The 12542-nt window shown below is 44.2% G+C and overlaps 1 protein-coding gene across 4 annotated transcripts in view; it reads left to right on the top strand.

The window, feature by feature from the left end:
- The window catches only part of poe (E3 ubiquitin-protein ligase-like protein poe), a 549114-nt gene that overhangs the window by 296605 nt on the left and 239967 nt on the right, over positions 1-12542 (top strand). The gene's annotated exons all lie outside the window — the stretch shown is intronic.

Genomic DNA, 12542 nt, shown 5'->3' with positions numbered 1-12542 from the left:
AATGACATCTGCCTTTTAAACTCAGGCTCACCGACATACTTTTCACCGACTTCCCGCACTTTTAGTTGTTTAGATTTAGCTTTTTGCTCACCATCTCTTTTTAGTGATCTTAAATGGGAAGCTCTCGACACCTCATATGGTAGCGATCATTTACCCGCAATCATCAAACTTTTATCACCACCATCAACCTTAGTCACTAGGCCACGCCGGTGGAAATTACAGCTCGCTGACTGGCCGTTTTTTATGGACAACGCGAAACTGGAAGCTGTCTTTTCATCAGAACTAAGCATTGACGAACTTAACAAAAAAATCGCTGAGATCATAATCTCAGCGGCAGAAAAGGCAATACCCTAGTCATCCGGTATTGTATATTATATAACGAGTATACTGAAGCGAAAAAAGAACAATATAAGACCTGGGGAATTATCGCTGTACTACAGCGATACAGCAATCTTTTTGACAACGAAATATCGCTGTACTACAATCCCGCATCAATGAAATATGCTGGAACATAAAACTCTCATATTACCTACTCATGCAAGGCTAGCAGGCTCAAAAATGTGCTCAAATATGATTGCTTTGTACCAAAATTGCGTAAAATACCACCACATTACATTCGCATTGGCGCCGCCATTTTTGTTTACAAAAACAACCGAGCGCCAAAAGCGATCGCATGCGCTGGAAACACATCATCACCATCTTGTTTGTTGATCGCCAGTTTGAAGCAGTATGCTACCTACATGTGACGACGGTTTTTGCACACCTAGTGCAGTGTGTAATGTGCGCCTTGGTGAGCGAAATGCAGCAAAAACAAGGAAATCCATATCCGACCGATGTGGAATTGTTTATGGCGCTTGAGATAGCGATTGCAGCATGGAGTGCCACGCATCGGCTTGTGATTGAGCATTTGTCTGGGAATACGCATTTCTTGCTTCAAGAACGCTGGTTTTGGTGCCACCTGACAGGCCTCGTATGTGGATTCAGCACCAGACGTAGATTTGCGTGCAGGGGCCTTACTCTCTTTCGACTTCCTTTGGGTATACACGATACGATCACTTTCGTGCTCAGCACTGGGCGTGTCGGCAGCTACAGGTGACAGCGTGCAGTGGAGAAATGCTGCTGCATGCGTGGAGCGCTGTTCTGCATCTGGTGCCAAGTTACGCAAAATCTTGCAAAAGTGATCTTATCTTGGTAAGCAATTGAACGAGAATACTACCCTACGTCAATGCTGCCACTGCTGATCAACATGTGACGCACTTTGTACTGTCAGCAGTGCGGTTCTATATCCTTGAGCAAGCTTGCCAAAGTAGGCTAACAAAATTTTGACAGTAAAGTTTCGTTTTCCAGCACATTACCTATCTGCGCTGTCTCATTTCGCAACAACGAAATTCTTGGAAAAGCGAATTTTTTGCACTCCTTGCCGATTTCATTATTCCGAGGTTCAACTGTAATGAGTCTTTTCTGACTCCTGTTTACCCTCCTATAAAACTCCATATATACATATACATCTTATCAGCGAGACGAAATACTGGTTATAATACGGTTTCCAGAAAATCCCACAGACAAGCGAGACAGCAAGTGCACTTCCTAACGTGGTGCTCTGATCAAGAGTAGACAAGCATTAAGACGAGAGAAATGCTTAGGCAATACAAAGGAGGAGATGCAGAGCAAACGAAAAGGAACGAAAAAAAAGTTAGTGTGGCAGCATGGTGTATGTCATGTGGTATGCACTCCAAAAATCGTGGGGGTTGCTGAGGCGAAGAAAAGGTCTTCTCCAGCCACTTGTCAGTAGCATTTGCTCTGCACAGAATGAATGCACATTGCTGCTTGCGTGCGAAAAGTAAATGTAGTCGCCAGCCAATATTTCGGTTACGGACGGGGTTGCAAAAATGTCAAAATAATCTGGCAGGCCGAAAAAAAAATGTATTGAGACAGTAAAAATAAAAAGTACTTCGGAAAGATTTACTGAGATAATGCCTATTCGAAATTCATCACGGTTGAGGCCATAGGTGCGTTCCACGTTCGCCTGTGGCAATGTGCACTGTTGCAAAGTGCAGATATTGTGCGACCTTGACTTCTCGACAATGTCATTCAGGCTATGTTTGGCAAATTCAGTTTAGAACTTTGTCTACTTGCGAGCTTTCACCATTCCTATCAGTACATGCGTATACAACATTCATAGGCGTTCATTGTAGTTACCAGCTGATCGCCTGCAAACCCAAACTTCGCTTCATGCACGCTACCATCAGTTCAGCCCATGCGCTTGAGCTGTCATGTCCGATCTTCATGTAATCGTCTGCAGGCACAACCATATTTAGGGCGAGCTTCCCGCAACCACATGTCGCCAGATGCCCCCACCAACTAGGCATAATCAGTGCCCTTATCAGGAATCTGCAGCCATAATTGCCATTTGGTGCTGAGTTTATGAAACTTTTCACAAAGACTGTATGGCACTCAGGAAAGGAGATGCCTCCTCGACAACGAAAGTTATGTCACGGATAACAGCCTCAATGGTAACAACTTTGTCAGGTTTTCAACATTGCACACGCACCTCACTCTTTAAAAATTAATGAGACACTAACAGTACGGCATCTGAAATTTCGTTCACCGTTCTGCATTGGTTGTGGCGATGCCGCAGGGAAATCCAAATAATATGACAGGTCCGAAAAATTAGGCTTCCGAAAACTGTAGTTTCTTATACACTACAGAATTTTTTTTTCTATTATTTTGTCTGCTTCCTGCAAAGATTGTGAGTGCTTGCACATCAACTTTTCAATATTCATTTGTTTTAAAGGTACCTAAAAAAGGGAAAACAATTCAAGCTGTCTTAGTAAAATGCTCTTCTGCACTCTTAAAGTTTACACCCTTTGGGTCATATCTTCTCTCGTAACAATAATCGTCATCTGTCTTGCCCACATTTCCTTTTCTTAACGCTATGAGCCTGGCACTTCCAAGTCATGAACGGCTTGTGCGTTATCAACGTGACACAGTATTTTCGACAGGAAAGTAGCGAGAACAGAGTTTTCAGGAAAAGAAATGCAAGCAAGGCAGATTATGATTGTCGTAGGGCAAGATAAGCCCCAAAGGGTGTAAGCTTTTTTAAGAGTATGCAATACCAAGAAAGTCGCTCTTACTGAGAGAAGCTTGGTAAACCAGAAAAGGCAAAGGAGCAAAAGATTGGTGGCGACGATGCCTTGGAAGTTCCCGCATCAGTCAGCCATGATGGCTTCTGCTGCTGCTTAGTCTAGCAGGCTCATAGCATTAAGGAAAGGAAATGCGGGCAAGACAGATGACGATTATTGTTACGAGAGAAGATATGACCCAAAGGGTGTAAACTTTTTTAAGAGTGTAGAAGGGTATTTTACGAAGACAGCTTGAATTGTTTTCCCTTTTTTAGGTACCTTTAAAACAAATGAATATTGAAAAGTATGTAAAGATTGACTACATTGTATTATAGATGAGCCAGATGCTGAACTTAGCAAGTTTGGAGAACATTTACTGCACCACAAATGCAGATATATTCACCAAAAATATAATTTCAACATTTCCTACAACTCTAGAAGCACGGAACACTTTTTTGCCGGCTCTTGCTCACTATTGTGCTTCTTTCTATTTAAAATTTTATAGTGGTTGTGGCTGCAGGAGCATTTTGAGTTTGCCCATTGTGTGTCATCACGATGCTGCTGAGAAGTGCGACCTATACTACACGATGCTGGCAGTCTATGCTGCGTTGTGCAAAGTCAGCTTTATGCTTTCCGCTTACACGCGAGCTTAATCCATTCCGTTCTGTAAGCGCATAGACAAACTTTGTAGACATGCTTGCCGCTTCCTGGTCCTCAGTCTAGCCTCCATGCATGATGTGGGACCCAATCACTGCTAAGTGGCAAACTTCCCGTGACAGCTTGCCAAACACCACCATGCCTTCCTTGGCTGGCGCTGTTTCACTGAGTGTAAGCCACAAAAGTTATGGTTTAGTGCCATGTTGCTACAAATCTAGTCACTGCAGACAGTAACCTGTAAGGCCACTGTGAACAATTCATTTGAATAATATGTTTCGATGTCAAGCAAGTGCAGAAATCAGTAGGCAACTGTAAACCAATTCAGTTTTGTTCTTATATTGATTATGAGCTATGCAGTGCAACGCAACTTGCTACTTGCTCACCAGAACCGAATCTGCCAATTATAGGTGCTGAAATAAAGATGTGTGAGCGTGCATGCATGTGTATACGTACATGTTTTAAAATTCACACATCTTTGCTAAAATGGAGGTGTGGGCTATATGCGAATGTCGACTTAAGGTGTGGCTTCAGGACCGTGAATTTCACCTCAAGGTGTGGTTTCACAGCAGCGTGAGCCACACTGCCATGAAACCGTCTTTAGGGCGAAGTTCTCCACCATCAGCCTTACCCAAGAAGTGGGGAACAGAGAGCCGCTGGCGGAAGATAGGAAGTGGATGATTCGTGCATCTGCGAATGGCGAGGTTTTTTTTTTTTTTTTTTTCTACAAAGATTTTCGCATTTTATGCAGTCATTTCCTCAGGTTGTACCACACATTTTATCTTTCTTTCCAGGGTGTTGTAATTGGGCATGCGGCTTATATGTGGAAATATGTATATTTGTTTGTTTCAAATACTTCATAAGGTTCGACTACTGAAGTTCAAGCCAAAGCATATATCGAATAGCATAACATTCGATCGAATATCTGAAAATATTCGAATATTTGCAAAAGCCTTGATGTAGCAACGGCAAACGATGCTAGATGTACTTAAAACTGTTCAGGGACACTTGGGCAACATGTTAAAGCTTTGTTGAAGCATGTGTGGGGTGGAAATTGAAATGTAGCTCAGGTCGCTTAAGAAATGTTCACATGGGCAAGGTAGTGTAACAGGGGAAAAGAAAGAAAGAGAGAGAGAGAGAGAATGAGGGTACTGCAGAATAGAATGAAAAAAACTGAAGGCATTTAGTTTGCCTTCCTCAAAGATGGTGCTACCTGTAGAAAGGCTTGCCAACAGCCTAAGAAAGACTGCAGTTCTCTGCATACCAATAGGCATTTATGCAGTAATATGTACTTTTTATAAAAAGTGACTACCATTTCAAGAAGCTCATGCAAGGAGGATAATTGTAGCAGACTCTAGAATCATCTGTTCTGATGTCTGCGTGCAGGCAAGCACAGATACAACAAACAGCTTCATTGCATAGAATGTGTATTCTATATCAAAAGTTTGTTATAATTAAACTTTCCCTCAGAACTACTGATAAAAAATTCATGGGGCCGCAACATTCATATCAAGACGGATTACCAGCGAAGTGGTTTATACTGTATACATGAGCTGCATACATTATGAAATCATACATTATTATTTTCTTTCTTTTTTTCTTCATACGGCACCACACTATGGTGAGATAAGTGCCACCATGGTCACCACACCTCCATGCATCTGCCGCAAGCGCTGCTGCAGCCTCATCAGCACCTCCAATGCACGTGACATTTTAACCACAGAAGCACAGGCCACGTCCACAAGCGCCGGCGCCACAACAGCTGCTGCAGCTGTGCCAGCACCTTTGAAGCACATGATGTTATAACCACAAAAATGCAGGCCACGTGCATAGGTACTGTTGCCACAACCGCTGTAAAAGCTGCGCCAACACCTTCCCCTTCTCATTATTAAAACAAAGTGCATGAAGGCCAACTTGTTACAGTAGGGGAATCAAAGGGAATAAGACCACTGACGTTACATTCTTAGCAGATTAATGAGGAATGTAGCCAACACTTCGTATATTTTTCGGAGGATGGTTTCATTTTTTATGTTTTATGAGCCTACTTCTGACTAAATCCCTGCGGGAAAGCCATGTCTTTGATATCATGCTTTTGTGGGAGACAAGCAGGGTTTGTTTGCGAACAATGTGTGATACTTTTCTTGTGATAAAAATGGTAATTGCATCAGGCAGGATGTGAGTGGAAACTGTCACATACAACCTGTTCCAAAGCAAGAGTGCAAATAAATGCATTATGCCTATGGGCCTGACTGCACCTGTAATACCCCAGTCGCACAATGTTGTACCCATTCTGGACAGACTACTAAAAATCACTTTAGTTAGAGATGCTGCACCATACTCCTTTATGCTACTTGATGCACATTGCTTCTGCAAATTTGTGAACATTTCTTTGCAGTCTGCCTAACTGCACTTTGAGCACACTATAAATGTTGCAAGTCTTTGCAGCAGCAACGCATCTGTCCCTAGCCAAGCTGCTTGTATGGCAATAGCCAGTGGCTTTCATGTTGCACACTATTGCCTTGAATTTGAGGTGTCTTCATTCTTGGTAAATGTGACTATGTCATAAATCCTAACCAAGTACACATAGTTGTACACTAGAGCCTCTTATAATGAAACATGGTATAACAAAATAATGAATAATGATGAAGCGAACGAAATTCCTGTGGAAATCCCCATAGAAACCCATATATTTAAAGCCTCATTTTAATGAAGTAAAATTGTACTATCAATGGATATCACACTAGTCATCTCTGAAACAAAAAAAATAACCTGACCGTTGCGTGCCAAGTACACTGCTTTCCGCGGAGTTCGGCACTCGTTCGGTGCGGCAATTCAAAACTCGCACATCCCCTCACTGAATACACCGTCGAGCAACACTGGTGTTTCTCACCGCCACACATCCCCACAGGGGCGTCTCCGTCAGCAGGCGTTTGGTGTGTTGTGACACCATGTACCCGAGCACACGAGGATTGGATCCTGCCGCTTCTAACCGTGCGCGGCTTAGCCACGTCCAGGGAAAAGGGAATCCTGAGGGTTGAGTAGACCTTTACGGCCCCTCGGCGGAGGCAACACACCTCTTTGGCTTCGGCTTCACGTAGACGGCACCCCCGGACTGACCCACCCGGGGGAAATCGGTAGTTGCCTTTTCCTGTCTTTCCCTTTCAATCTTTCCTGCCTTCTCCTCTCTTCTATTTACTTCCGACTTTCCTGGCAGGGAGGGTTAACCTTGTGTGGGTGGCCAGCCTTGGGTACTCCAGATTGGGTTATAGTAGCACCGTACAACTGGCGAGGGCTTGTCTTACTCGTAAGATTTGCGCCGTCCCCATGTTGGGTTCGGTGGTGGGTGGTTGGCGCTGCTGCCGAACTCAAGGCCCCTATATTATGGCTTCCAGTAAACCGCTTTCCCTTGATTGCCCTCTAAAAAGAGGGCACACCAATGCAACCTTTCAATTCTTTTTGAAAAACAATGAAGAACACTTCCCTAAGTACCATGTAGTCCACAGTGAAGACAACACGAGCGTGCGTAAATTCTCCCCTTCTTGGCGGTGAAATGCCTCGCAAACACGATAGGACCTGGCTACAAAGCCACGAAGATGACCAATGGAGACCTGCTCCTTGAATTGAAGGATAAAACTCAATATGATAAAATGGATGACTTGAAATGCATTGGCAATGTAGCATTCATTGTGTCGGCACAACGAACCATGAACACGAGCCGGGGAGTAATCTCTGAAGACAACTTCTTGGACCTTGGCAACGAAGTGCTGCTTGAAGGTTTTCAGGATCAAAAATTCATCAAGGTAGAAAGAATCCTAATCCACAGGAATAATGAACAACTTCGAACAAAGCACATTGTACTGTACTAACCTTTGGTACCAGTGTGCTGCCTAGTACACTGCATTCAGGTTACATCAAAGTACGTGTGAGGCCGTACATCCCAAATCCTTGACGATGCCTTAAGTGCCAGAGGTATGGGCATGGATCTCAGACATGCCAAGGAAGGCAGACTTGCGCGAAATGCAGCGTGAATGATCTCCACATTGCATGAACTGTGATGGAAGCCATCCAGTCTACTCCAGGACATGCCCTAAATGGAAGAAAGAAAAAGAAATCATTGGGCTAAAGGTAAAAGAAAATATACCATTTCACGAAGCAAGGAAACATCTTTTGTACTTAGATCACACAAGCTTTTCCGAGGTGGCGCGACAGGGGGCAGCGTCACAAATGCCTCTGGAGTCTACCGTGGTCACTGATAGGGGTCCTGTAATCACTCCGCCTGCCTGCCCCCCTGGTGACAGCAGCAAGTGCTGCACCATCATCATCAAAGGTGGGCCTGCAGACTTCGGTTCCTCAGGTCGCAAAGCTAAACCGAACTCCACGGCCTGGGATGCAAGTTTCAGCGCCTAGTTCACGATCCTCCAGCACCTCTGAGAACGTTATGAAGGTTGATCAAAAATCCCCAGCGTCATCGACACCGAAAGATCAGCGCTCTCACGAGCGCACTAGAAGATATAAAATATGTGTAACTGCTCTAAGAAAGGAGCTGGTAACCTAAACGGTTACCGTCCTTGTATACATATCTATCTTTACCATGAGCTCTTGAACACAGACAACAAAAATCTTCCTCGATATGGCTACACAAATAATTCAGTGGAATGCCAGGGGCCTATTTAAGAATCTAGATGATGTCAAAGATCTACTAAAGGAATATTAGCCACGACTGTTCTGTGTTCAAGAAACACATTTAAAGTCAACACACAAGAACTTCTTAAGACAGTACATAGTTTTCTGTAAAGATCGAAATAATGGTAATTCTTCTTCATGTGATGTGGCAATTGTAGCCCAAAAGTCAGTAGCATGCCAGCATGTATCACTCCAGAGTTCATTTGAAGCAGTGGTTGTTCAGGCTATATTGTTCAATCAACATATAACTATTTGTTCTATATACTTATATATCGCCTGATGAACGGTTTGACACTGCAGAATTTCAAAAGCTGATTGACCAGCTTCCTGAACCCTATATAGTAATTGGAGATTTTAATGCTCACAACACATTCTGGGGTGACTCAAGATGTGATGCGAGAGGACGGGCAATAGAAAAGTTCCTTCTTTCATCTGAAGCGTCTATTTAGCAAGACAGAGCCAACCTTTTACAGTTCTACACCCAACATATTCATGTATAGATTTAACCATAGGGCCAGCATCACTTCTTCCATACATGGAATGGAGAGTTGTTAGTAATCCATATGGGAGTGATCACTTCCCAACACTCCTAGAAACAATAAAGGGGCACGATGGACCAGCTTACCCCAAAAAAGGGAGACTTCATAGTGCAGACTGGTCGAAATTTAGAAACCTATGTAAACTGTGCCTGGAAGATGTGGACCACCTAGGTGTAGAGGAACTGACCAGCTATATCACGACTATATCACCGTTATCAATTTTGGCTTGATGAAACAAGCGTTACCTGAAGGCATAGCGGTGGCCACGCTCCGGTGGCCACGCGCCATGCTGTTCCCATTCGCCGCCAACCATATCGCATGTTGACGGCAGAGCGGCAAGTTATTCAGCAGGAAGTAAACAAGATGCTCGCCAGAGGCATTGTTGAGCGCTCACAGAGTCCTTGGGCATCGCTGGTCGCGCTCGTCAAAAAGAAAGATGGCACGTGGCGTTTCTGTGTTGATTACCGCCACGTAAACCAAATTACTGAAAAGGACATTTACCCTTTACCACGAATCGACGACGCTCTTGATTGTCTTCACGGTGCCAAATACTTTTCATCCATCGACCTTCGATCTGGTTATTGGCAGATTTCCGTCGATGAGCAAGACCAAGAAAAGACCATTTTCGTCAGTCCACATGGCCTCTACCTATTCAGGGTTAGGCCGTGCGGTTTATGTAATGCCCCTGCCACGTTCGAACGGATGATCGACTCTGCTTCAAGGTTTCAAATGGTAAACTTGCCTTTGTTACCTCGACGACGTCCTTGTGTTTTCTCGTACATTTGAGACGCACCTTGAGCTCGTTGCAGCAATCCTTGACGTCATCCGCAAGGCGGGGCTCCAATTAGACTCGTCGAAGTGCCACTTCGGGCGCCGACAGATTACAGTGCTAGGCCATCTAGTCGATGCTTCTGGAGTACAACCCGACCCGGAGAAGGTTCGAGCAGTAATGGCTTTCCCTGTACCTCAGTCTGTCAAAGATGTCCGCAATTTTGTCGGGCTCTGTTCTTATTTCCGACGGTTCGTGAAAGATTTCGCAGCACTGCTCAAGCACTCGCAGAACTTCTGAAAAAAAGACGTGCTTTTTACATGCGGTTCTCCTCAGGCTGCCGCATTTTCACGCCTTATCGCGATTCTCACCAATCCACCGGTCTTGGCCCACTTTGACCCGTCCGCACCTACAGAGGTCCGAACTGACGCCAGTAGTTATGGGATCGGCACCGTATTATTGCAATGCCTACGCTAGCCGGCTAGCGGACAATTATATCGGGATACAATTGATGTAAGCTGGGTACCTGGTGTAGACATGAAACCTGCGGCACGAAAGGCGCTACGTAATCATTGGCAAGCTGAATGGGACAAGGAAGTTGAAAATAAGCTGCACCTGCTTAATCCGTAGTTAACCAAATCTTTCCCACTGAAGCTTGATAGACTCACCGAAGTCACCCTGGCACGACTCAGAATAGGACACACTCATGGCACACATAAATACCTCTTGACTGCAACTGACCCACCGACGTGCACATGCTGCGGTGAGAACCTAACCGTCCTGCATGTCCTCATTCAATGTCCTGAACTTCACTGAGAGCGAGTGGCTCATTTTAGGGAACTCTATTCACACGATATACCCCCATCCCTCGATGTTCTTATCAGAGGATGCACTTTTTAACTTTAAAAGAGTGCTTAATTATCTTGCACAAGTTAATTTTCTAGAAATAATCTCATTCCATCCTAACCATCAGATCGTGCCTCACAGGCGAGGTACAATCTGGTGTACAAAAGTATGTCTGAGCTCTCGCGCTTCTTGCGTAAGCAAGAATTGTACAGTAAGGGACTCCGACTAGCCACAGTAATTTAACATGTGTGCCTGTAGCCAATGCATTTAAGGCCTTATATTTATTTTAGTAATTATTTTAGAATTGATGCACCAATATCTATAGATCTATCTTATGCGTGGGCCTCTATACAACCTCTATTTTAAATCATAGTCCTAAACTCATAATTTTGCTAAATCAAGACCCATGTCCTGGCACTCTTTGGCCTTAGATGCCCTTGCGCCAATAAAATATGATCATCATCATCTCACCGCCACACATAGCTGCGCATGAGCAACGACTCATTCAGTTGAACCTCTCTCCCTGCGGTGCAGCATGCAGCTGGCGCAGCTTGGCGTGGCCTGGGCATGGCTTCCGGGATCTCCCTGGTGCAATTGTGGAGGCCACGCCTAGCTGCACCCAACCTGCATGAGCCACGACTATGCACGATAGTGCAAAAGACACTAGTACATTCATTTCTCTCTCTTTCTCTCTGCTATGCGCTGCGCAGCCTAGAAGCTGGGCATGAATTCAGAGACTGCATTGGCAATGGGGCAATCTCGAAGGCCACGAGCCAGCTGAACCAAGCCGGCACAGCAAAGTTCACGTGCCTCCTCAATCACACATTGCTGCACTGTGTCGACCGCAACAGATGTGTTGCGGTGTGCAAGCTGTTCTCTTCCACCCCATTGCTGTTTCTCCATTGTCACAGTGAGCCAAGTGGAAATTAAAAGCAAGAGACCATCGCATTGGAACGAAAGGCAGCTATCGTAAAGGCTGTCGCCTCATGTGCTAAGTTGCATGTTGCTCACACTGAAGATTCTTCTTTTTTTTTCATAAAATTTAATCGCACACATGGCAGTATACCGGTTCCACGTGCCACAAAGCCGTCTTCTTGTTTCCATGTTTACAATTTTGCTCATTTGGGCATGGTATATTGCAGTAAAGGGTAATTATGGGTATAATGAAGTAATGGATATAACGAAGTAATTTTGGCTCCCCTTTCAACTTCGTTATAATGAAGTTCGAGTGTGTGTGTGTGTGTGTGTGTGTGTGTGTAGTAAAAGAGAATGCATAAAAATTGTTTTGGCTCTTCTAAAATGCACTTACCAAATGCATCATTGTTTCTTGTTTAAGTTTCCTTGAAGAGACAGGGTACAGAGTCAGTCACATCCTTTCAATGACATGTCCAGGCTTTGCAACAATGCTGGATTGCTCTTGTAATCGCTTTATGCATAGTAATATCAGCAGAAGAAATTCCACTTTGATGGTAACCAGTTTAGATATTAATGGCTGTGTAGTTAAGGTTCACATTTTTAGTCCTTCAGGACAAATTGCCATGGTATCTCTCATTTGATGGTGTTGCCACACCGATGAGTGCAGAATTGCCACGGCTTTTTGCATTGTGCTAGCTCTTTCACACATATAATACAAAAATGCAATGAATGCTGAATGTTCAGAGGCAGAAACAAAACTCAGGAGCAAGTCGTAAAGTGGACACCAGTTTCCGCTAGACAGTCAGCGATGTGAAGTTTGCAATCTGGGTAGGCACTATGGTGTTTGTCACTATGTGCACTAGTCAGTTTTTTTTACTGCTTAGTTCTGCCTAAAGCTAATGTTAGGTTCATCTTTTGTAGTATTCCGACTTTCATTTTTGCCAAAGATCTCGATGGAAAATTTTTTTTTTTCTGTATGCCTTCAAGGAAGCGAAGCATATTTGAATGGCAGCC

Source organism: Dermacentor variabilis, chromosome 1 (assembly GCF_050947875.1).
Source record: "Dermacentor variabilis isolate Ectoservices chromosome 1, ASM5094787v1, whole genome shotgun sequence".
Classification (NCBI taxonomy): domain Eukaryota; kingdom Metazoa; phylum Arthropoda; class Arachnida; order Ixodida; family Ixodidae; genus Dermacentor; species Dermacentor variabilis.
Note: the sequence above shows the minus strand (reverse complement) of the source record. Positions and strands in the feature narration are given on the sequence as shown.